This window comes from Stomoxys calcitrans, chromosome 1 (assembly GCF_963082655.1).
Source record: "Stomoxys calcitrans chromosome 1, idStoCalc2.1, whole genome shotgun sequence".
NCBI lineage: Eukaryota > Metazoa > Arthropoda > Insecta > Diptera > Muscidae > Stomoxys > Stomoxys calcitrans.
Window position 1 is genome coordinate 148,573,138 of NC_081552.1, and position 22,855 is coordinate 148,595,992.

Consider the following 22,855-nt stretch of genomic DNA (forward strand, 5'->3'; position numbering starts at 1 on the left):
CAGAATGGAGGAGTATCAAAAAGCTCGAAATATAATCTTTAGCATACCCGAAAGCCGGAAGATGAGCAAGAAAGTCGAAAGGGCAAGAAACAGATACTTAGACCGAAAAAGGCTTAGGAAGGAAATAGCGGCAGCCCGATTGTATGAGGGGGAAGACACCAGGCTATACATGCGTATTAAGATTGGCGATGAGGAAGTTGAGGGGCTCTTGGACAGCGGAGCCACAGTTAGTTGCTTGGGCAAAGATTGTCTAGGTAGAGTAGAAAGAGCTGGAGTTCCAATCTACGCGTATAGCGCCGCAGTTCACACGGCAGACGGTACACCCTTAGAGGTACTGGGCCGGATTAGGCTGAAGGTTAGAGTTAAGAAATTAGAAAAGGAAATTGATTTCTTTTTAGTCCCTGCTTTGAGTAAAGCCTTGTATTTGGGTGTCGACTTTATGAAGGCCTTCAATCTTTTGGCTAGTGTGGAAAGTCTTTCTCTAGGTGACGAAGAAGAGGAAGACACAAATGATCCATCCCGTCATCGTCTTAGCGTTGAGGAGGACAGAAGGCTCGCCGATGTCATTAGCCTTTTTCCATCTTTTGAGGTTCGGGGCTTGGGCAAGACGTCCCTAGAAATGCATACCATTGACACGGCAGATGCGGAACCAGTGAAGCAAAGGCACTACCCCGTTTCTCCAGCTGTGCAACGCTTGATGTTTGCCGAGCTGGACAGAATGCTTGACATGGGGGTCATTGAGCCTAGCCAAAGTCCGTGGAATAATCCAGTAACCTTGGTCCGAAAGGGCGTCAAGAACAGATTATGCCTGGATGCGCGAAAGCTCAATGTCCTCACTGTCAAGGATGCTTATCCGCTCCCAAACATTGAGGGATTGCTTAGCCGGCTTGGGGATACACATTTTATATCGAGTGTGGACCTGAAGGACGCCTTCTGGCAAATCCCACTCGATATAAAGAGCCGAGAGAAAACTGCCTTTACGGTTCCCGGAAGACCCTTATACCATTTTACAGTCATGCCTTTTGGGCTGTGCAACGCAGCCCAGAGGCTATGCCGGTTGATGGATAAGGTGATTCCAGCGCATCTCCGTGAAAGGGTATTCGTTTATTTGGACGACTTGCTGATAGTCGCCCCCGACTTTGAAACTCATCTAGTCCTTCTCCGGCAAGTCGCGGATTTGTTGACGAACGCCGGCCTGACCATAAACGTCGCAAAGTCGAAGTTTTGCTTTCGGGAGTTGCGCTACCTTGGGTACATTGTGGGTGAAGGCAAATTAAGACCGGACCCAGGAAAAATTTCGGCGATTATGGATTTTGATTACCCCAAGAGCGCCAAACAGGTGCGAAGTTTCACCGGTATGACCGGATGGTACCGCAGGTTCATTGCGGACTACGCTACAATCGCAGAGCCGATATTTAACACCCTGAAGAAAGGCAAGACATTTGAGTTTGGTGACGCAGCCAAAGTGGCTTTTTGCCGATTAAAGGAAGCCCTAACGAAAAGCCCAGTATTAAAGCACCCGGATTTTGACAAACACTTTTACATACAATGTGACGCCTCGGATGTTGGCGTAGGCGGGGTGTTGTTCCAGAAGGATGAAGAGGGTGGAGAACATCCGATCGCATACGTGTCCAAAAAGCTGACTTCGGCCCAAAGAAACTACTCCGTTACGGAGCGAGAGTGCCTGGCAGTAGTGGTGGCTCTTAAGAAGTTCAGGCCCTATGTCGAACTTATGCCCTTTACAGTAATAACAGACCATTCCTCTTTGAAGTGGCTAATGTCCAATAAGGAGTTGAGTGGACGATTGGCTCGGTGGAGTTTACTGCTTCAAGGGCATAGCATCGACATAGAGCATAGACGTGGGAGTCAAAATGTAGTGCCAGACACTCTCTCAAGGTACAACATGGACGAGCTGGAGTTCAGCAGTGCAGTGGATTTGGAAGCACCTGAGTTCAAGGCCGACAATTACTTGGAGAAAATTCGCGTAATAGAGGAAAACGGAGAAGCCTTCCCAGACTTAAGAGTGAAAGAGGGTCGGATTTACAAAAGGACAATTCCGGTGGCGGTAGACTTGCCGTCCGAGGAGTTTGCTTGGAAACTTTGGGTGCCCGAAGAATTGACAACCGAGACCATTACTAAGGCCCACAACCCGCCTTCTTCAGCGCATGGAGGATTCCACAAGACGCTGAAGCGGTTGAAACAGTTATATTATTGGCCAAATATGAGTGCCCAAGTCAGAGCCTACATACAAAGATGTCACACCTGCAAGGAGTCAAAGCCTAACTACCAGAGCATGCAACAGCCTATAGGTGAAGAGGTGAAGATCGATCGGCCTTTCCAGAAGATCTATGTCGATTTCCTGGGCCCATATGTCCGATCTAAATCGGGGAATTCATTTATATTTATTGTCTTAGATCACCTATCGAAGTATGTGCTCCTAAAGCCCATGGCGAAAGCTACATCTCGCAACGTCATCAAGTTCTTAACAGGAGAGGTTTTTCATAAGTTCGGGGTGCCCGAGACACTTATGTCCGATAACGGGAAACAGTTCACCGGAAATGATTTTTCTACATTCCTTGACGCCTTCGGCGTGAGACATTTCAAGACTGGTTTGTACTCGCCCCAAGCTAATGCTTCAGAGCGAGTCAACCAGTCCATCTTGGCGGCAATAAGATCCTATTTAAAAGATGATCAACGCGACTGGGACCAGAACCTGACCGCTATCGAATGCGCGCTTCGGTCATCTGTACACGCTTCCACCGGGATGACACCATACTTTGCCTTGTTCGGGACAAGTATGATAACACACGGAAGTGTCTACAGAGTGGCTCGCCAGCTGGACGCACTGAAAGACCCAGAATATACGGCTTTACCTAAGGCTACGCAGTTAGAGTTAATCAGGGAACAGCTCAGGAAGAACATGGCAAAGAGCTATCTAGGTAGGGCCAAGAAGTACAACACGAGAGCCAGAGTAGTTAAATTTTTCCCCGGCCAAGAAGTTTATCGTCGAAACCACCAGTTAAGCGATTTCAGCAAGAATATTAATGCGAAGCTGAACAGAAAGTACTTGAAGTGCAGAATAGTGCGCTCAATAGGAAGATGCCTTTATGAGATAGAGGATACTAGGGGTAAACTAATTGGCGTTTATCACGCCAAGGACCTAAAACAATAGAACACCTTTTTTTTTTAAGTGAGGAACAGGAGGTCTGGAAGCCCATGACTCATCCGCGAGATTTCACCTAACACCTGCCACCAGAGCAGTCTTCAGAGATTCCAAAACAAGATTACGATGGGAAGCTCCCCGCTGTCTGACTCGAGCGGGAATGTATACATTTATGGGATAAGACAAGTATGTCTGTCGTTGGCGCAAGGTTCAGCTCATCTCGCTAAACACCGCATTGCTGCGGACGCTTAAGTATCCGTCTGGACTATGCCACGGGATCGTGAGCTGTGATAAACAAGGCCTCGGAGCTATCGGTATGTATCGAAGCTGAGTCAGAGATGGGGGAGAACAAGTATCAAGACTCACCGCGGTGTACCTGATGGGTTATCGTATCCGGTATCGGTGGCTCTGGATAGTGTTCTGGTTGGTGGTGGTCGGTTTCATCTTTTGGATGTGTGCCCGAAGAGATATAAGACCTGAATAAAATCCTATGTTTAAGAGGTTTTGAAAGTTTGAAGTTTTTCCAAAAAAAAAAGTTTCGCCATACTATGCGAGCTTCAAGGGTTCTTACTAGAGGGTGATCACTAAACCGTTTTTTTTTTTTTCCTAAAACCGGTTATCGAACTATCCGAAAAATGAACTTTTTAAAGAGCCGGTTTGAGTTTTGAGATTAAAAAAAAAAAAAAAAACCGGTTTAGGCGGTTATTTTTTTTATAAACGTAAACCATTTTAAAATTTTTAGATAAGCCTTAGGTGAGGTCAAAAATCTAGCAGCGTATCCTTTTTCAGTGGCTGAAAAAGGTTTGCTGAAGGATTTTTGAAATTTTGAGAAGACGAAATATCGAATGAAATTTTCTCTAACGACAACATTTTAATAAAGTTGATTATAAAGACCAAATTTCAATGAGAATTTTCCTTAAATCAATTTTCAATAAAGTTTTTTAAATTATTTTCTTTTATGTCTAAATAGTCATCAAAGGTATTCTTTTTTGAATTTTCAAAAAAAGAAATTGATGAAATTTTTCCAATTAATTTTTTTTTCCAACAGAAGTTATTTTATTTTTTTTTTGTTTTTTTTAATCTTCTCAATTTTTTTTGTTTTCTCAGGAAAAATGGAAAAAAAATTCCAAAGAAAAGTTTTAAGTAAATTATCGGTGGAAACAAAAGTTATAATTTTTAGACAAATGTAGATAAAATTTTTAGACAAAGCTTCGATTAAATTTTTAAAACAAAATTTCAATAAAGTTGTTCATAGACCAAATTTTAGTTAAAGGTTCCATAAAATAAGTTTGATTCTTCAAAATTTTTCCAAAAATGGCAATTTTTTTTTTGTTTTGAAATTCTCTCAGCAGAAAAGTGGTAGTTATCATAAACATGGTTAAAAATTAAATATTAGTAAGAAACCGGTTAATTTTGGCAAGAAACCGATTTACCAAATACCCGGGAAATGGCCATCTTAAAGAAGCCGATTAGTATAGTGAGCTCAAAAAAAAAAAAAAAAAGAACAACTGAAAACCCGGTTTTCAAAAACCGAATTGATCACTCTAGTTCTTACACGCGAAGCTCTCTAAGACTATTGCTTGGTTAGGAGTAATTCATTAGTGGAAAACCGGTTATGTTTTTTGCGAAAACCCGATTTGCAAGAACCGAATTGGCCATCCTAGGTTATATGGACTTACCTTGAACTAGGGGTTTTCCACGAAGACTCCTTTTTGGGTGTTTTCTACCACTGCGGCTTCAGTATTGGGTGTAGCCGCATGCTTTGCGTGCGGAGAACCTGGAATGAGGACGATATATTTAGTACAAGCCCGCTCGAGGGTTGGGTTGGAACTGATACTTACCTGTTTATCCGTTGATCCCAACGTGCTTCCTTGGTCACTCCAGGTTTTACTTCAATCCGTCGATCTGAAACGAGAATGATGAGGAAATGCATTATTCACTTTGTTTAATTAATGGAGAAATGTTGGTATAGGGTTCTATATGAATTCTCTTGGATATAGTTCCAGATGGGTACGATTCTTTTTTCTGGCAGATGATAATTTTTGTTATTTATTTTGGATCTTTCTTTTGCATTTTATTATTTAATTTTTTTTATTTGTGTTTTTTATCATATTCGAGTGCGGCTTTGGTATTGTTGATGTACTGGCCTTAGGGCACAAGGTTCGTATTTTATGACATCAATTATACATTTAACACTTAGCCTTTTTCCCGATTGTATGGACGAAGACTAAGCATGCTGATACACCTTGAATACTGGTACACTTTGCATACTGGTACACTTTTTCCCATTTTCTTATATTTCAAGTCACAGATACTGAGGAGTGTATTCCCCCCACCTCCATTGATAGTTTAACTGGTCTTACGCATACACTAATAGGATCATCGTAACACCATACGATCATTGTAATAGAATACCCGTTTTCACAGTTGCAAATATAGGCGAATATACCCACGCGGTGCCAGGAACCGTTTTTTTTTTTTTCTCGTAACATGTTGGCTTCACATTTCTTTTGTTGAGGTTACACGTTTTTTCTGTATACTTTCACTGCCTTCTAATGTGATTCCATTCTTTTTATTTTGCGATTTTGGGTTTTTTTTACAGAGAACTGGCACGGTTTTTATCTTTTTTCTCATCGACGGGCACATAACCTTTGAGGGTAACCTTTTCTTAGTGTAGCCGGCTTAACGAGAAACTTAGGAACGCCACAAACACCGAAATATATTTCTTTTCTGGCCAGGGCTATTCGGAGCTTTTTAGCTCTCGTTTTTGTTATTATTTTCAGTTAGTGTTATTTTGTTTTATGGGTAATTGTACAACGAATTGGCCCATTCATGAAAAACGCACACACACGCACATGCACAAAACCTTTTTAGGCCCAGTGGACAATAGTTTTTTATTATTTTTTCCCCTTTCTTTCACACACAATATCTTCTTACACAGATTTTTTTTTTTTTTTTTTTACACACTTTTCACTGTCACTTTCGTTTTAGTCACTAAATACTTACCTTTTTTTTTCATCCATTTTAATTTTTATCAGCAGCCGGTCCGTGTTGTGTTGGTTTTTTTTTTTTCATTTAATTATGAACGACAGCGGCCATTCATTAAAATGATCGGCGTAAATCAGTGCTGCCATTCATACCGTAGCCAGCGCGGTTCACAATGAAAGCGGCAGACGCTTTTTGACAGGCGGCAAATTTGTCGCAATAGTGGGGCGTATACACTTCAGGTCATGGTTGGTTGTAATTGATTTTAGAAAACTACGGTTTTAATCGGCAGGGAATGCTAGAATTTCATATAAGGAGTCCGAGAAGATTGATCGGATCATTTTTATTGATGAATACCACCGGAAAGAGATGTTTTTTTTGTTGCTACAAATGGTTGAACGACAGTTCCGTGCGATTTTCCGTTTCGACAGCGCCGTAAAGATAGGGATTGCAGATAACAGGAATCCAGTGGGAACCGCACTTTTTCCCTCCCATCCTTTGATAGGAATATCGGCAGGATGGTTGGGTTTGTGGTGTGCGCCGAATAATGGCGCTACAGCGCCACCTGGTTGTGACTTGCCTTACTCCAGCGACACCTACTGGCTATGGTTGGCCCTCATCAGGGAGAGGGAGACAACCAGCTGACACCAACCTGTCATTATGGCTGCCCCCATATGTTTTGTTGGTGCCGGCTGGAAGACCAACTTCATGATGGAGACCAACCAAAGCCAAGCTGGCTAGAGTCCCCAAGATGAAGCCTTCTTTTTGGTTATGGACAGCAAGCTTACCGGAGGTGGAGTGAGACCCAAGTGGAAATAAATAAAGAAAAAGACGAGACGAAAACCGCGGTGAAAAAGTGTTGTTTTATTGAATATCAAAGCGTTTGTTTGTCTAATTGATAAAAAGCAAATAAAAGAACTTAAAATTAAACACTAAAAAACAAGCTTTGAAGAATATTTAATGGCTGTGTTAAGTTTTAGAAAAGACTGAAAAGAAAGAGATATTAACACCTGAAACGAAAGAAATGAATAATTAACATTGGCTAAAATCCGAACAAAATTGTTGATAAAAGTAAAGCACCTGAAGTTAAAACCTATAAGGAAATTAAAAACATTAAAATGCTTAAAGAAATAAAAGACGATAAAAATTGAAAGTTGTTAGAAGGCGAAAAAGACAGGAACGTAAAAACCTGTAAGGGAAGAAAACACTAAACACCTGAAAAGAAAACGATACCTGAAAAGAGAAAAAAAAACATTAACCTGAAAAGAAAAGAAAATAAAGTTATCTGTAAATAAATAAGATAAAACGAAGAAAGTAAATACTTAAAAAACCCAAAACTCCACCTCCACTGTCCCGACGTTGGAACATCAGCCAACCAGGCGATAACAGCACAGCGTTGGTCAGCCGACAACGCCAAAGGTACCCTCTATCAGAGCCCTTTTCCCATACATAAAACAGGACAATACGCTTGACTTAGACGGACGGACAGACAGCTACCTGACACAAAACTTCTGAAAATAAAGGTTTTAAATAAGGTAACCATTATAGAAAAGTTGTTGAGGCAGGGCTGACATCATTTCTTGTATTTTATTTAGCGCCAGGAAATTAGGAAGCGCCCTTTCAGCTTAGGTTGAGCTCACCCATAGGCCAGGAAGGTTTCAGTAAAAGGTACGTGGGGGCCCTTGCTCCATCATAGATGTCCACCTTGTTTTAGCGTTGACCAACAACATCCTATTAAAGAAAGCAATACAACTTTTATTTAAAGAACACCTACATAAGACTACAGCAACATTATACTTACCATCAGACGGACGGACAGGAAATAGGGTAGACGACAAGCAGGGTCGGTACCATTGCAGGACTGGTGCTACAGCTAGGCAATCCCAGCTCCGACATCAAGGCCATCACTAGGCGAGACCAGAAAGAAGATTCGATGACCCATATTGCTGGAAGGAAGAAGAGAGAAAAGAAAACGAATTAAATGCTGAATTTCATTTGAATTTAGGACATGAAATTTTGAATCAACCTATATTTTAAATTGATTTTTGAATTGCTTCATTCGATCTTCCTATTTGTTTTTTTATTTTGTTTATTTATTTAATCATCATTATAAAGATTTGTTAGAAGTTAGCTACTGCGAAAATGCAATAAAGCCAAAACTGGAATTTTATAACGTTTTAACATGAAATAGTTCAGTTTTATCTTATGAATATGGAAGGCTAAAAAGCAGGTAAGAAAAAGGGTAGCTCAAACTTACCGGTCCAGGACAAACAGGTGTATTTGGGGTGTCCTCATAGATTATGACGCAAGAGGGCACCATGGTGGGGTGGGTGCGTCCAGACACCAGCTGAAGGCTAAGTGGTGTCAACATGGTAGTGTGTGTCTGTCTAGTATTGTTCATGGTTGTTGTGTAGGTATCAGTGTCCCTCCATCAGCTGGTTGATTTTTGTTTTTTTGTCACCTGCTTTGGAGGAGGTGAACTGGCAAGAACCGCGCCCTTTTCGACTGAGCCACAGCCGGTGCTCGAACGCCAGCAGCCAGCGCCCGTCAGTTCATTTCCTCCCCTCCAAGCAAAGCAGGGTTCCTTCGGGAGCACGACATGTTGCATAAAAGTTCTTAAAAGAGTTGAGCTAAGTGAACGACAAATTCCACCATTTGAACGAGGAATTCCTCTGATTGGATGATTTATCGATAGGAGAAGATAGGGATGTCAGTTCGGATCACCTTTTAGGGTTGCCCTTTCGTAAACAGCCGGATTTTAGACCTTTGTACACTGCGAGAAATCGCACTTTTTCCCACCCATCCTTTGACAGGGATATCGGCAGGATGGTTGGGTTTGTTGTGTGCGCGCTTCCGACGGTGGGCAGACCCCTTAGGCTCTTGTTTTACACTATTGTGAATGACGTCGGCACACGATAGCAGCCCTGGGTGTGTCCTATGTTCAGTGGTTGAAACGGGTGGAAGCTGAGGAAAAGCGTCAAGGAAGGACTGGTCGAAAGCCTGCCATGACGGGAAATTTGGGAAAGATGGCTTACTTCCTTGCCGGTTTTCCTTCTCTTTGATGTCAACGATTGGAGCTGGCAGACGTGTGCGTGAAGAAGAAAAAGAAGAAGAGAATACAGTGCCTTTACCTGGCGAAATAATTAAATAAAACACGATAATCAATTTGAACGCTTTTGAAGCAGAAAAACCCCTTCACCACCGATGGTGGGAAAGTGCATTTTTTTTTATTAATAGATGGCAGTAGCGTTTATTTAAACACGGTGAACATTTTTTTCCTTGTTTTAATTATCAAACCTGTGAACAATTTCGAAGGCTGTAAACGCTCGTAAACCAACACCTAAAATACACACGAAGCATATGAACCTGCCAGCAGAATCACAACGAAAGCGCTAAGCACGCAAAATATCAGTAAAAGTCACGAACTCATCGTTCCCACCGTCAGCCACCAGCACCGCTCCAGTCCAGCGTGAGAGATCCAGCATTCTGCAGCCCTCCTGGTTGCAGCGGTATATCCAGGACTAGGACACTGACGGACGACTTAAAACAAATACAAACATTTTATTATTTTACAAATAAATTTACATATATATATTTGTGCCTAGGAGAATAAGCGAAAGCAAAGAAGAATATAGAAAAGTGTTACTTACTGTTCGGTTAGACAAGGGAGTGCTCTTTACGGTAATCTCGTCCCAGATATAGGGAACCAAATAGGCGCTAGGATATGAGCTCTTATCTTAGGTAGGTCCTAGACTTTAGATTGGGGTTCCTTGACCCCGTAGCCACTTGTCCAACCTAAAAGGAAGCCTGAAAAAGAAGAAGAGTATAAGAAAAGAAATATATTAGTAAGAGACAAGAAAAAAGAAAAGGTACACATACATATATGAACATTTATACAAGACAGACGGACATAACGAATACTGTCTACAATACACGGACGGCCGTCTGTCAGTCAAAGAGACCCGCTGAACATTTTGGAGAAGGAGGGCGAATGAACTTCGAGGGGGACAATTCCCCGGCAAATGAATGTTATTAATAGATCTTGACTTCTATTGGTTTTCGTTTTACACCCCTTTTATAACTTCTCACTATCCTGGATATTTTGGATCCTTCTTTTTGTACTTTCACTCATTTTATTTTCCTTTTTCCAATTTCAAAATTTGATTTATTTTTGTATGTATTCGGCTGCCAAGGAAATAAACGCTTTCATTTATAACGTTTAACGAAAGATTAACCATGTTGGCTTAGGCTATTTTTAGAAAGGTGGTAGGGTAAAGCTAAAGGGGTAAGTAAAGGTGCTGATCAGGGGATGCCCAGCGATGCAATGGGGTATCAAGGAGAGACCCTTGGGGAGTCTCTGAGGGAGGGCCAAAAGCTTGGCGGGACACCAGCCAAGCAGCGTATCGGTAGGCTGCCATGCTGATAGGTGATTCGTGAGTGTGACGTGCAGTTGGGTTTCCTTTTTTTTTTCTGTTCAAGTTACCTTTTAGTGTGCCGACTTATTTCCGCCTCAGTACATGTTTGATTTTAAGACCGGTATGATTTTTTTGGTATGGTGTTAGGAACTTCCCTGGCAAGAACCACCCCCCATCCGGCGAGCGATAGCCGCGCAAAACGCCAGCATACCGGCAATGCAAAAGGGGACAGTTCCAACCTCTATCGGCTGGCGATTTATCGTCCAGCCTGTACCCACCTTAGAACACCACCATAACACTTGTCAAACCACCGAAAGAACAATTTTCGGAAATTGTTCCGTAAAAAAGAACGTAGTACCAGCCTTTATAGGTTAAATAAGCGCATCTTTCCAAAAGCCTTTGTCAGCATCTTCCACTTTTATCCAAATATTTATGTTGTAATTGTAAGACCAAAAGCGCAACACATTCTTTCACAAACCTTATTAGATTGATTGATTTACATGTTGTGAAAGAAATATTTATTGTTCTTTGTAGTATATTTACTTACGAACACATTTCAGCAAATTTTTAAGTTTATTTTTTTTATATGGAGTTTCAACGCGAAAACCGAATATAGTACCGGCCTGTCGCAGAGTTCCTAGGTCTTGACACTCAACAGAATCAAGCAGACGAAAGATATAACAATAAACTGATACAACAACAACAACAAAATCAGAGTTGCACTAATCACTGATTTTGACAGACAGTGCACTCAACATTTTTTTGTTGGGCAACTGCCACTACCTGTAAATGAGTATATCTTGGTACTATCTGTCAAAATCAGTGATTAGTGCAACTCTGATTTTGAGTTAGTTACTAGTTCGCGCCATGGTTAAATTAAGAAGTTTAGGTCACTTGCCCACCAACTACGAAATCATCGATACAACCCTGTGGCGATGGTGGCGCAAACTCCCACAAGGCTGTCAAATTTCTGGACACTGCCTAATTAACACTCTAGTTTTTATTTGCATTATCATGTGTAACAGCCACATGATCAAAAGATTTGTGATTATAAACGTGCAAATTATATACTAAAACAATTGCAATGTAGAAACGGCACAAAATGTGAAAGAACGCTAAAATCCCAACCAAACATTGAACGTTCTAGTGAAATTTGGACACAACATTGGAATTGGAGAATACCATCAGCTGGCCAAGTGGCCTAACCTTCTTTATAAGTATAAGTATTTTCTTTATTGAGACTTTTTTTCCAATACAGTAAGTACATACATAACGAATGGTTAACATTTTACCCTTAGAACTATACTTGTCTTGTTCTAATATTCTATGTTGTTGAACTTAAGCTACATGTTACGTGAAAGGTTGATATACAGGGCAACCAATGTGTTCGAGTGAGACAAGGCTTGCTCTCGGCCTTAACATATGTCTACAGAGCTTTTCTTTCTTTCTTTTAGCCCCTATGGGAGCCAGACGTCATTTTAGTGTAGAATTGAGGCAAGATGTTTTGGTCAGAATTGTTGTCGGTAATTTCGCTGAGGATGGAAATAGGAGAAAGGTATGCCAATTCAGACCAGCGCGAATTTCGCTCAGCGTTATAAATATCAATCAGCAGTGAGTTCTCATGGTGTTGCAATTTCTTACAGAATAACTTCTGATGGTGCAAAGCATATCTACACAGAGGCTGGATTTTTGCGGCGTCGTATATGGTAAGATTGGAGAATCTTTTTATTGGTGATGCAAAGTTTTTGTTAACGCATTTTCTAAGGATTTTGCGCTCAAAGATTTCAAGTTCCATGGTCACCACAGGAGAGATTGGAAACCAGATGGTAAACCCATATAGCAGTACAGACCTGATTGCTACCTTATTAAGCAATAATTTGGTGTTCTGAGGTAAATATTTGTTATTAAATAGATACGCGAACAAGGCTGTAATTTTTTTGCTTTTTGTAGGGTGGCCCTCGCATGTGAACTAAATTTCATCAGGTCGGTGATATTAATGCCCAGGTATTTAGTAGTAGTTTTAAATGGAATGTTAACGCCATCCAATGAAAGCTGCAACAGTTTGCTTATAGGAACCACATTCCTTGGACATATTGCTGAGGCATTTCTGATGCAGATGGCTTCCGATTTCATAGCATTAATTTTAATTCCCCATTTTTTATAGTAGTCATTAATCAAGCTGAGGTGAGCGGATGCATTAGAAAGGGCCAGTCTAGGTGAGGAATTTTGCGCATATATTATACAGTCATCAGCGTACAGGATTGCTTGCGAATCTCGACTGGTATGAGGGAAGTCATATAATAACATGTTTAATAAAAAAGGCGCTAGAACACTCCCCTGAGGGACTCCGCTTCCAACGCTTTCCGGAGATGATATTGTATCTTGGATCTTCACGGTGAAGTAACGGTTTGTAAAGAAACTACTCAATATCTTTATCAAGTAAGGGTCAACTCCAATTTCTATCAGTTTGTACAGGATTCCTTTTTGGCAGGCAGAGTTAAAGGCTTTTTCTATGTCTAGCACAATGGCAGCAGTACTGGATTGGTTTCTAAGATTACGGGTAATATCCGTATGAAATTTCAACAGAGCATGTTGGGTTGAGTGAAATTTCCTGAACCCAAATTGATAATCAGAGACAGGATTTACTAAAAACTCGTTCTCAATCTTTTCTTTTAAGATTTGTTCGTAAATTTTGCAGACATTGGAAAGTAATGATATTGGACGGTATTCAGCCACCGTTTTGCTGATTGGATTTTTCTTTATTGGTATAATAATAATGGCCTTTTTCCACTGCAACGGAAAGTATCCCAGATTAATGCAGTGGTTAAAAATACATTCAAGGAATTTTAGTGAAGATTGTGGCAATTGTTTTAAAATAAAATTCGAAATCCCATCAGCTCCGCTTGATTTCTTATTATTTATGTTACAGATTATGCTTTTGATCTTGTCGGTGGAAGTGAAATTAAATGTATCCGGGCTATGTATGGCCGGGAAATTTTCGCTGAAGTTATAAAGGGTGATTTTTTTGAGGTTAGGATTTTCATGCATTAGTATTTGACAGATCACGTGGGATTTCAGACATGGTGTCAAAGAGAAAGATGCTCAGTATGCTTTGACATTTCATCATGAATAGACTTACTAACGAGCAACGCTTGCAAATCATTGAATTTTATTACCAAAATCAGTGTTCGGTTCGAAATGTGTTCATTCACCGTAACGTTGCGTCCAACAGCATCTTTGAAAAAAATACGGTCCAATGATTCCACCAGCGTACAAACCACACCAAACAGTGCATTTTTCGGGATGCATGGGCAGTTCTTGAACGGCTTCTGGTTGCTCTTCACTCCAAATGCGGCAATTTTGCTTATTTACGTAGCCATTCAACCAGAAATGAGCCTCATCGCTGAACAAAATTTGTCAAAATTTGAACACATTTCGAACCGAACACTGATTTTGGTAATAAAATTCAATGATTTGCAAGCGTTGCTCGTTAGTAAGTCTATTCATGATGAAATGTCAAAACATACTGAGCATCTTTCTCTTTGACACCATGTCTGAAATCCCACGTGAACTGTCAAATACTAATGCATGAAAATCCTAACCTCAAAAAAATCACCCTTTACATTTTTGGCGATAGAGGTGAGGGGACATCTGTCACCCTTTTACAAAAGTCACTGACAGGGTTTTTCGGAGTTGTCTGGCTGAAGGTTCTTTCATACGTCACTTGAAATTGTTCGGCAATCTCTGATTTATTCAGCAGAACGGAGTTATTGTGAGTAATGCTATAACAAAGAGAGGGCTTGCTTTTCCCCACTATATTATAGACTTGTTTAAAAGCCGAGGGTCCCGGTTTGATGTTTTGTAATCTTCTGTTAAAATGCTGAGTGTACTCTATATTTATAGTTTCTTTGATTATAATTTTTAGAAGCTGGATCTATTCGAGAGAATAAAATATTCCTGGCTTTGCCTGTTGCCTGTCCTATGAAAGATCTTTTTGAGGTCTTTCTGCCAAGCGTGTTTTATTTAAAAAAATCTTTTCACCTTCTCTGAGAGTCCTGTTGGATTAGTATTTTGCGGGAATGGGCATCATGTACAGAAGTGACTACGTCGTTAAATTCGCTAATAAAGTCGTCAATTTCATTAGTCTCCAGATTCCTATCTGAAGGGGGAATAATATTCAAGGATGCAGAATCCAAATCATTTCGGAAGTCATTCCAATTGGTATCCTTATAAGATGTACATATTCGGGGTGCTTTAGTAACTACCTCGGAGGAGATTAGATTCAGTTCGAGTTTTATTGGAAAAATGGTCCGAGAAGGTTGGAAGGCTTGAAATCCTAAAGTTTGAGTTTATAGGATTTATAAGATTCGGACTGACGAGAAAATGGTCGAGAAATGATGAACCATTTGGATAGGAAGGCGAAGAGTGACAGAGTCTGACAACGTCCACAGGGTTATCCAATAGCCAGGATTGCAATGTTTTTCCATTTGTGTTCTCAGAACTGTCGCCCCAAGAAATACTTTTGGAATTTAAGTCGCCACCAACTATAAAGCCGTCAAATCTAGTGAGAAATCTTAACAGCTTGACAAGATCAACTTGCAGTCTCTGCACTGGATAATTGCATGGGATGTAGATAGAGCCAATTAGGATAGCTACCCCTAGGGGCGAGCCATCAAAAACAAAGTTGTAGCCGTTAATTTTTATGTTTCGTCTCTTTCTTGAATCAAACCAACATCAATATCATTGTTAAAAGAGTGCTACGTAGGTCTATTTGACGACTTGGGTCAACAAGTGACCTTACGTTTGCAAATGATTTTGAAGGTAGTTGCTGGTCACATTTAACGCAAGTGTACGCCGAATTACAATTGCGAGAAATATTACCCCATCTTTGGCATCGATGGCATTGAATGTCGTTCTTCCTTTTAGGTTTCTCCCAGGTTACAATTTGATTCAGAATCCGCCGAATGGTATTTACGTCACCAATTGTCTTGCCAGGTTTTAGGGAAATAACAAACCAGTGTCAATATTTTTCTTTATTGATGCAGGTGTTTTGAATTTAATAGTGGAAACCACAGTGTCTGGAAACAGGACGTCCAATTCGGCTTGAATCTGCTCGACATCAGTGTTGGAATGGAGGCCACGTATGACCACGGAATCTTGCCTCAGTTCTTTAGGTGTGAAGGAGTGAGACTGGATGTTCTTTTTTCTGAGAATCGCCATCATAGCTGTATGAACATTCACATCGGCAAAGTATACTTTGCTTTTATTTCTGTTAATGTTTTTGACTTTGAAAGAGCTATCTGGAATCTACATTATAAAGAAAAATTGGCGGGCGCCAATTTTACTTTTTTAGTTCAGTAGTCGTCTAGGCATCAGATGTTTGCTGTTGTGTGTGGCTTGTACTTGCCTGCTTGACGGATTTTACTTCCAAATCGCTTAAATCACCAATTACTGCAAATTTGTTTCGATCGTCCTTGAATTTAGTTGAAATGGCTTTATCTAGTTGGGATATGTCGACGTCCTGCAGCAAGATGGAGTTATCACATCTTTGCCTTTTGCGTTCGTTTTGCGGGCTTTTGTGTTTGTTGTTGTTTGATAATATATGCATCGCCTTCTGTGTATTAGATGATGAGGCCACTACTTCCACGGCATCATAATCCATGTCAGGGGGTAGGGATCCTGGCATCGCGGTTGCAAAATGTGAAATTGGATGCCTGGAGAGATATTTTATTTTTAATTCGCTGATAATAAAAAATTATAAAAATCTTGCAGTGAAAAAATACGTCTGCTCAGTACGAAGACCAGGGTTGTTTTTTCCCTAACCTTCTTTAATGAACCCTGGTTGGCGTCATTTTTGTGGGTTATGGTTCTTAAGTATAATGCACACAAAGAATTCACTGAATAAGGTTAAGTCATATTTTTTTTTTTTTTTTAATTTTTCGCAGTACTTGGCATTGAGGATGTCAACTTGTTCTCTTTTTACATTCATTCTTTATTTACGATTTCTCCTATTTGATGACATTTTCAATCGGGAGATTTGACATCCTTAATGATGTTCATGGGGCCTATCCACTTTATGTTTTGAAAGTGACCTACCCTTCTATTAGTGAATCCGGCACACACACAAGCAGGATTCACCAATAGAAGGTTAGGTCACATTCGAAAACATAAAGTGAATAGGCCCCATAACATCATTGAGGATGTCAAATGTGCCGATTGGAAATGTCATCAAATGTCAGTAGATTTTTGTTTTCTTTCATTCTCTCCTTCTTTCTCTGAAAAAAAACTATCTGTTTTGTTATTTGCTGTTTGTTAAACAAGTTAAAACAAGCTCCATGTAAGCAATTGGTTATTTAAAGGCGCCAATAACTCGCTTTGTCATATCGAGTATCACAGGCACTCAGTATTTAAACAAGAATAGGCCGCCCGGCATCTCACTGAGACTCTCCATTCGATATCGCTGATTGCGCGAGACTGCAACCTGTGGAAGCGCCCAGTTGAGCTTCTCGTAACGACGATGAGCACCACACAATCGTAGATTAGAGTTCCAACCCGTGTGCTGCTCATGGTCATCCCGTACCAGAATTGGTTTTGTTACTGCCTTCAATGCTGTTGAAATTGCCACATGTGAATCTTTTTGGAAGTTATATTGATGGTTGGTTTGTGTTTCGATCTCGGTAATTCCTTTTCCATTGCAAAAATCTCATCATTGAGATGGTCTCGAAAGAGACACAAACAACAAAAATTTTTTATATTTATTTTTATGAAGTGCTCATGTACAGGATTCACTAATAGAAGGTTAGGTCACATGCAAAAACACAAAGTGGATAGGCCCCATAAACATCATTAAGGATGTCAAATCTGACGATTGAAAATGTCATCATATAGGAGAAAACGTAAACAAAGAATGAATGTAAAAAGAGAACAAGTTGACATCCTCAATGCCAAGTACTGCCAAATATTAAAAAAAAGTATATCGGCTGATCGCTTGGCTTAACCTTGTTCAGTGAATCCTGGCTCATGTACTAGGCAATTTGTTTCAGATAACGTTTATGATAAATTCCCTGGGAGAGTGTTCATCGCAATTGGACATTTTTATACCCACCACCAAAGGTTAGGGGGTACATTTTGTCATTCTGTTTCTAATACATCGAAATACTTTGTATTTCTCATGAAACTCGAAGGCAATTTAACGATGTCAGTGTTATCAAATTATCGTACGGAAATTTTGCACAGATTTAACTTTTCCATACGCAGGAAAAAAGTTCTTGGAGAGGCCAAATCGACCATATAGACCGATCTGCCGATTTAAGGCCTTGAGTCCATTAAAGCCACAGTTATTATACGAATTTGCTGAAATTTGGCATAAAATTAAAGTACACGGGGTCAAGTGATGTCTCAATTGCTCATAAAATAACCACTGAACACCTCACAATGAGTGGTCCAGGTATGAACACATATCTCCATATTAGAAACAATGCATTATAATCATACATTTCGATATATATGGCAGTTATATCCAAATATAGACCGATCAGTATATAGAGCACAAATGTCGAAAAGAATAACAAATGAGCCTTTTATTGGCCCAAGATTTAAATCGGGACCTTGTTGTTGTTGGAGCCACATTTCCAAGTGGAGGTAGCTAACCTCGTCAAATTCCTAAAGATAAGTAAGCTCGTTCCGGTTCATAGGACTCGCTTTGTCATATCGAGTATCACAGGCACTTAGTATTTAAACAAGAGTCGGCCACCCAACCCCTTACTGAGACACGATGATTGTTCGCGACTGCAGTTGCAACTGTCCTGTATATGGTGCATCCCCCTATCCACAACCTGTGGACGCGCCTGGTAGCTCCCATCTGTGTATATGGCAGCTATATCCACACACGAAATTTTTTGTAGTTTTTCTAATCTTTTATTTCGAAAATTTCAAACGTTTCAAAATTCAAATTTAAATAAATGACATATGCAAACCATCAACGAATGTGAGAATGTAAGCAAAGAGCAAGTTGACATCCTCAATGCCGACTACTGTCAAAAATTCAAAAAATTGTATGTCGGCTGATTGCTTGGCCTAACCTTATTCAGTGAATCCTGACACACAAGCAAGGCAGATTTAATAAGGTGGTCTCACGCAATCTGCTGTTAACAGCCGGCCGGGTTTGGCGGTATTAAAATGCCAGATTTTTGTTTGCATTATCTTTGTTGTTATCTTCTTCCTTGCATATTCTCCGCTCTTGCACGCACACGTATACACACACGCACACAAATTTCTTTGTGTGTGTTGGCAAAACGTCGATCAGCTTGATGGCAAAATGGCGGATTGCACCATTTGATTTGTGGTTGTTGTACAAATGAGACCACCTTTAATTGTTTCGCCATGACATACAAGCAAAACTCGTTGGCAGATAGTGCACTTCGCGCGAAAAAACACCACTATTATTTGCTACCGTAAGTCTTGGTTGAGCTCCTGCGAACGAACCATGTTTTGGGAATTCACCGGAATTGATAACAATTCCAGTGAATGATTGAAAATTTTAAAATCTAATTACATTCAGGATACTCAGGAATTCAAGAATTATATTCCTATATCTAGTTGGCCAAGTTATCCGGATTTCATATTTAATTGTTTAATTTCGTATTCTCAATATATGTACCTATCAATTCACTTTTAGCTAAACAGTTTCAAAGCTAATCTGCAGTACATTGGCAAACAAGGTTGTCTCGGAATTGGAAAGAATACCATAAAATATATATAAGGTTATTGTCCTATAAATAAGTTATGGAAGCAAGTTCCAGGTCTTCAGGAAACAATGGCTATGGGAACAGAAACATTAAACAAAGAAAAAGGGAAAAAGTTGTAGAGTATGTTGCCAAGACGTTTGAAAATAGTGACACTGATGAAGTAGATGAAATAAATGCGGCATGTCAACTGATTGATAAGAGGATATGTTCTAAAATAGTAAGTGCAACATCCATCCAGTCACTTGGGGAAACAATAAGGTCCACGCTGTTGGAGATACACGAAACTTGTGAAAGAAATAGAGAACGACGACACAAGGAACTTCTACTGGTCCTTTCAAAATTTATTGATTCCGACACAATTCATGAAGAGGATGGGGGAAAGCAAATTGTCAATAATCACGCCAGCGGCCACAAAGAAAAACCATTTGGAATTAGTAGATCCTCACTCCAGTCAGGTCTACGTATCGGTACTGTTCCAGACTTATTCATAGCCGATGACTGCTCTTCCTCCGCGTTTCTGCGTCTGCAACAACAACGAAAATCGGTTGATAACGCCAGCAATAACGTGGCCTTATTGCAGACAAAATGCCTTCAAATACAGACAGAGGCTAATGAAAGTATCAAAAATTCGCATACAGGTTTAGAAGGTTGCTCTAATAAAGGAGGAGTAAAGCTCACGCGTACTCAAATGTTGGAAATACAAAGAAAAAAGATGGAGGATCGAGAGCGAAGAAGTCGATCGTGTCTCCAAACGCATAACTGAGGGAATAACTTGAGCTCTAGACAGTAAAAATAAATTCTAAGGCCACATATACATATTTTTTCTCTAATTGTAAATAACATTTGAATTGTTGAAATACACTGTCCCAAGAAATGTATAAAAAGGAAGCGGAATAACTGTTGCATAAAAATCAGAAAAAGATTTAATTTCTTTATTCATACAATACTTTGGTCAGAAGTAAAAACGACCTATTAATGACCATAGACAAGCAAAAGCGTGCTAAGTTCGGCCGGGCCGAATCTTATATACCCTCCTCCATGGATCGCATTTGTCGAGTTCTTTTCCCGGCATCTCTTCCTAGGCAAAAAAGGATATAAGAAAAGATTTGTCGCTCTGCTATTAGAGCGATATTAAGATATGGTCCGGTTTGGACCACAATTATATTTTAGGTTGGAGACCTGCGTAAAATGTCAGCCAATTCGAATAAGAATTGCGCCCTTTGGGGGCTTAATAAGTAAAATAGAGAGATCGATTTATATGGGAGCTGTATCGGGCTATAGACCGATTCAGACCATAATAAACACGTATGTTGATGGTCATGAGAGAATCCGTCGTACAAAATTTTAGCGAATCGGATGGTAATTGCGACCTCTAGAGGCTCAAGAAGTCAAAATCCAAGATCGGTTTATATGGCAGCTATATCAGGTTATGAACCGATTTGAACCTTATTTGACACAGTTGTTGAAAGTAAGAATAAAATACGTCTTGCAAAATGTCAGCCAAATCGGATAGGAATTGCGCCCTCTAGAAGCTCAAGAAGTCAAGTCCCCAGATCTGTTTATATGACAGCTATATCAGGTTATGGACCGATTTGAACCATACTTGGCACAGTTATTGGATATCATAACAAAACACGTCGTGCAAAATTTCATTCTAATCGGATAAGAATTGCGCACTCTAGAGGCTCAGGTACTCAAGACCCAAGATCGGTTTATATAGCAGCTATATCAGGTTATGGACCGATTTGAACCATACTTGGCACAGTTGTTGGATATCATAACAAAACACGTTGTGCAAAATTTCATCCCAATCGGATAAGAATTGCGCACTGTAGAGGCTCAAGAAGTTAAGACCCAAGATCGGTTTATATGGCAGCTATATCAAAACATGAACCGATATGGCCCATTTACAATACCAACCGACCTACACTAATAAGAAGTATTTGTGCAAAATTTCAAGCGGCTAGCTTTACTCCTTCGGAAGTTAGCGTGCTTTCGACAGACAGACGGACGGACGGACATGGCTACGTTGACATAAAATGTCGCGACGATCAAGAATATATATACTTTATGGGGTCTTAGACGAATATTTCGAGTAGTTACAAACAGAATGACGAAATTAGTATATCCCCCATCCTATGATGGAGGGTATAAAAAGAAAATGTAGGAAATGAATGAGGCTTCTAGTTCAATGTGCTTATATGGGGTCTTATACTTATTATGTATCTAATTAGGTTTATGTTGATGTAATTAAGCCAGAACTACTTTGGTTTGCCGGGGGAGGTCAATTTCTTCGGGTGCAATGGGAGGCGGTCGCCATCCAAGGACTATATTCACCCGGTAGCTATTTACCGTGTCTGCATGAATGATGTCTCGACCCGCTTGATATGCCACTTGATCTAGAGGTTCTCTTTAGCAGCCCTCAACCTCACTCTCCAGATCATGTTGATCTACCAAAAGGCTTCTGGGCGGTGGATATCTATCCACAAGAGGACGATTACAGCCCAAAAGGTATTGCTTAGACAGCATATAGTTGTGTCTTCGTACTGGTAGCATCTTTGTCTCCTGATGGAGGTGGTCCACATGAGAACTGAGGAGACAGCCCGTCGCAGTTTGGAGGGCGGCATTCCGACAGATCTGAATATTATTCCACTGCGTGTCACAAAGCTGACCAGACCACACTAGCGCTGCATAACTTACCACAGACCGGCTAATTGCTTTGTACGTGGTCAACAAGATTTTTTTTTTGTCAAAAACCCAAGTGCCGCCGGCAATTGAGTTGCAGTGGCATGTGAGGATAATGTGTAAGAGCTGTCAAATGTGACACGAAAATCGTTACACCACCGACAAAATTAAGATGTATATCGCTAGCCCTATGAAGCTGTGAAAAATAAAGGAGCGGAGCAAAAAAAAAAAAAATTGCCAAAAAAGTACCCGCTCCGGATCCCTGTTTATAATCTACTGGTTATTACTTTTTGTTTCATATGCATATTGCCAGCATTTGTGACAAATATAACATTTCGGACAAATCCTTTGGAAGATTGTAATAACTACGGCTCTATTATAATCGTGAATCGGGCGATGTTAGCTATATACTGATCTGAACTATAAAAATTCAACAGTCATAAGAGAATGCTATGTGTAAAATTTCGTGAGGATAGTCAAAAAATTACCACATTATTGCAATACTAGTCCATATTCGACGAACTTATATGATGGAAATATAACCAAATCGCAGATGTCTTCCATTTTTAATAGGATCCGTCTCTAAGAATGATGTCTGTGTCTACGATCCGTATACTTATCTGAATCGATATCATTCTTCTGGGTGATACAAACAAAAAAAATGCACTAAATGCAATGCAGGTCATAACAGGTGTAGTAGCATACTGCACCACAGTAGAAGTGGATCGATAGTCGACGATAGTAATTTTACAACCATCCATAGTTGACGATAGTACTATCGATAGTCCCGTCCACAATAATTTACATATATGGTTTGTATTTAAAGCTTCAATTAAAATTCATATACGATATTAATATTT

At 40.1% G+C, this 22,855-nt stretch overlaps 3 long non-coding RNA genes across 6 annotated transcripts; 1 reads left to right on the forward strand and 2 right to left on the reverse strand.

Moving 5' to 3' along the window:
• Positions 1-6,989: 6,989 nt before the first annotated feature.
• Positions 6,990-8,741, reverse strand: LOC131996752 (uncharacterized). Of its 2 annotated transcripts, none has more exons than XR_009397973.1 (4): positions 8,406-8,741; positions 7,950-8,094; positions 7,789-7,879; positions 6,990-7,656 (listed from the first exon to the last, which is right to left on the reverse strand). It is a non-coding gene; the product is annotated as an uncharacterized LOC131996752 (long non-coding RNA). The 2 variants fall into 2 exon arrangements; XR_009397967.1 differs by having other exon boundaries at positions 6,990-7,659.
• Positions 8,742-9,309: 568 nt separating this feature from the next.
• LOC131996795 (uncharacterized) lies at positions 9,310-10,860 on the reverse strand. Of its 3 annotated transcripts, none has more exons than XR_009398011.1 (3): positions 10,842-10,860; positions 9,799-9,955; positions 9,310-9,688 (listed from the first exon to the last, which is right to left on the reverse strand). It is a non-coding gene; the product is annotated as an uncharacterized LOC131996795 (long non-coding RNA). The 3 variants fall into 3 exon arrangements; XR_009398006.1 differs by lacking the exon at positions 10,842-10,860 and adding an exon at positions 10,028-10,220; XR_009398004.1 differs by lacking the exon at positions 10,842-10,860 and having other exon boundaries at positions 9,799-10,611.
• A 733-nt stretch (positions 10,861-11,593) lies between these two features.
• On the forward strand, positions 11,594-13,419 carry LOC106087376 (uncharacterized). The gene is made up of 8 exons (XR_001221274.2): positions 11,594-11,820; positions 12,018-12,118; positions 12,207-12,269; positions 12,329-12,453; positions 12,514-12,567; positions 12,728-12,969; positions 13,030-13,123; positions 13,241-13,419. It is a non-coding gene; the product is annotated as an uncharacterized LOC106087376 (long non-coding RNA).
• Positions 13,420-22,855: the final 9,436 nt, after the last annotated feature.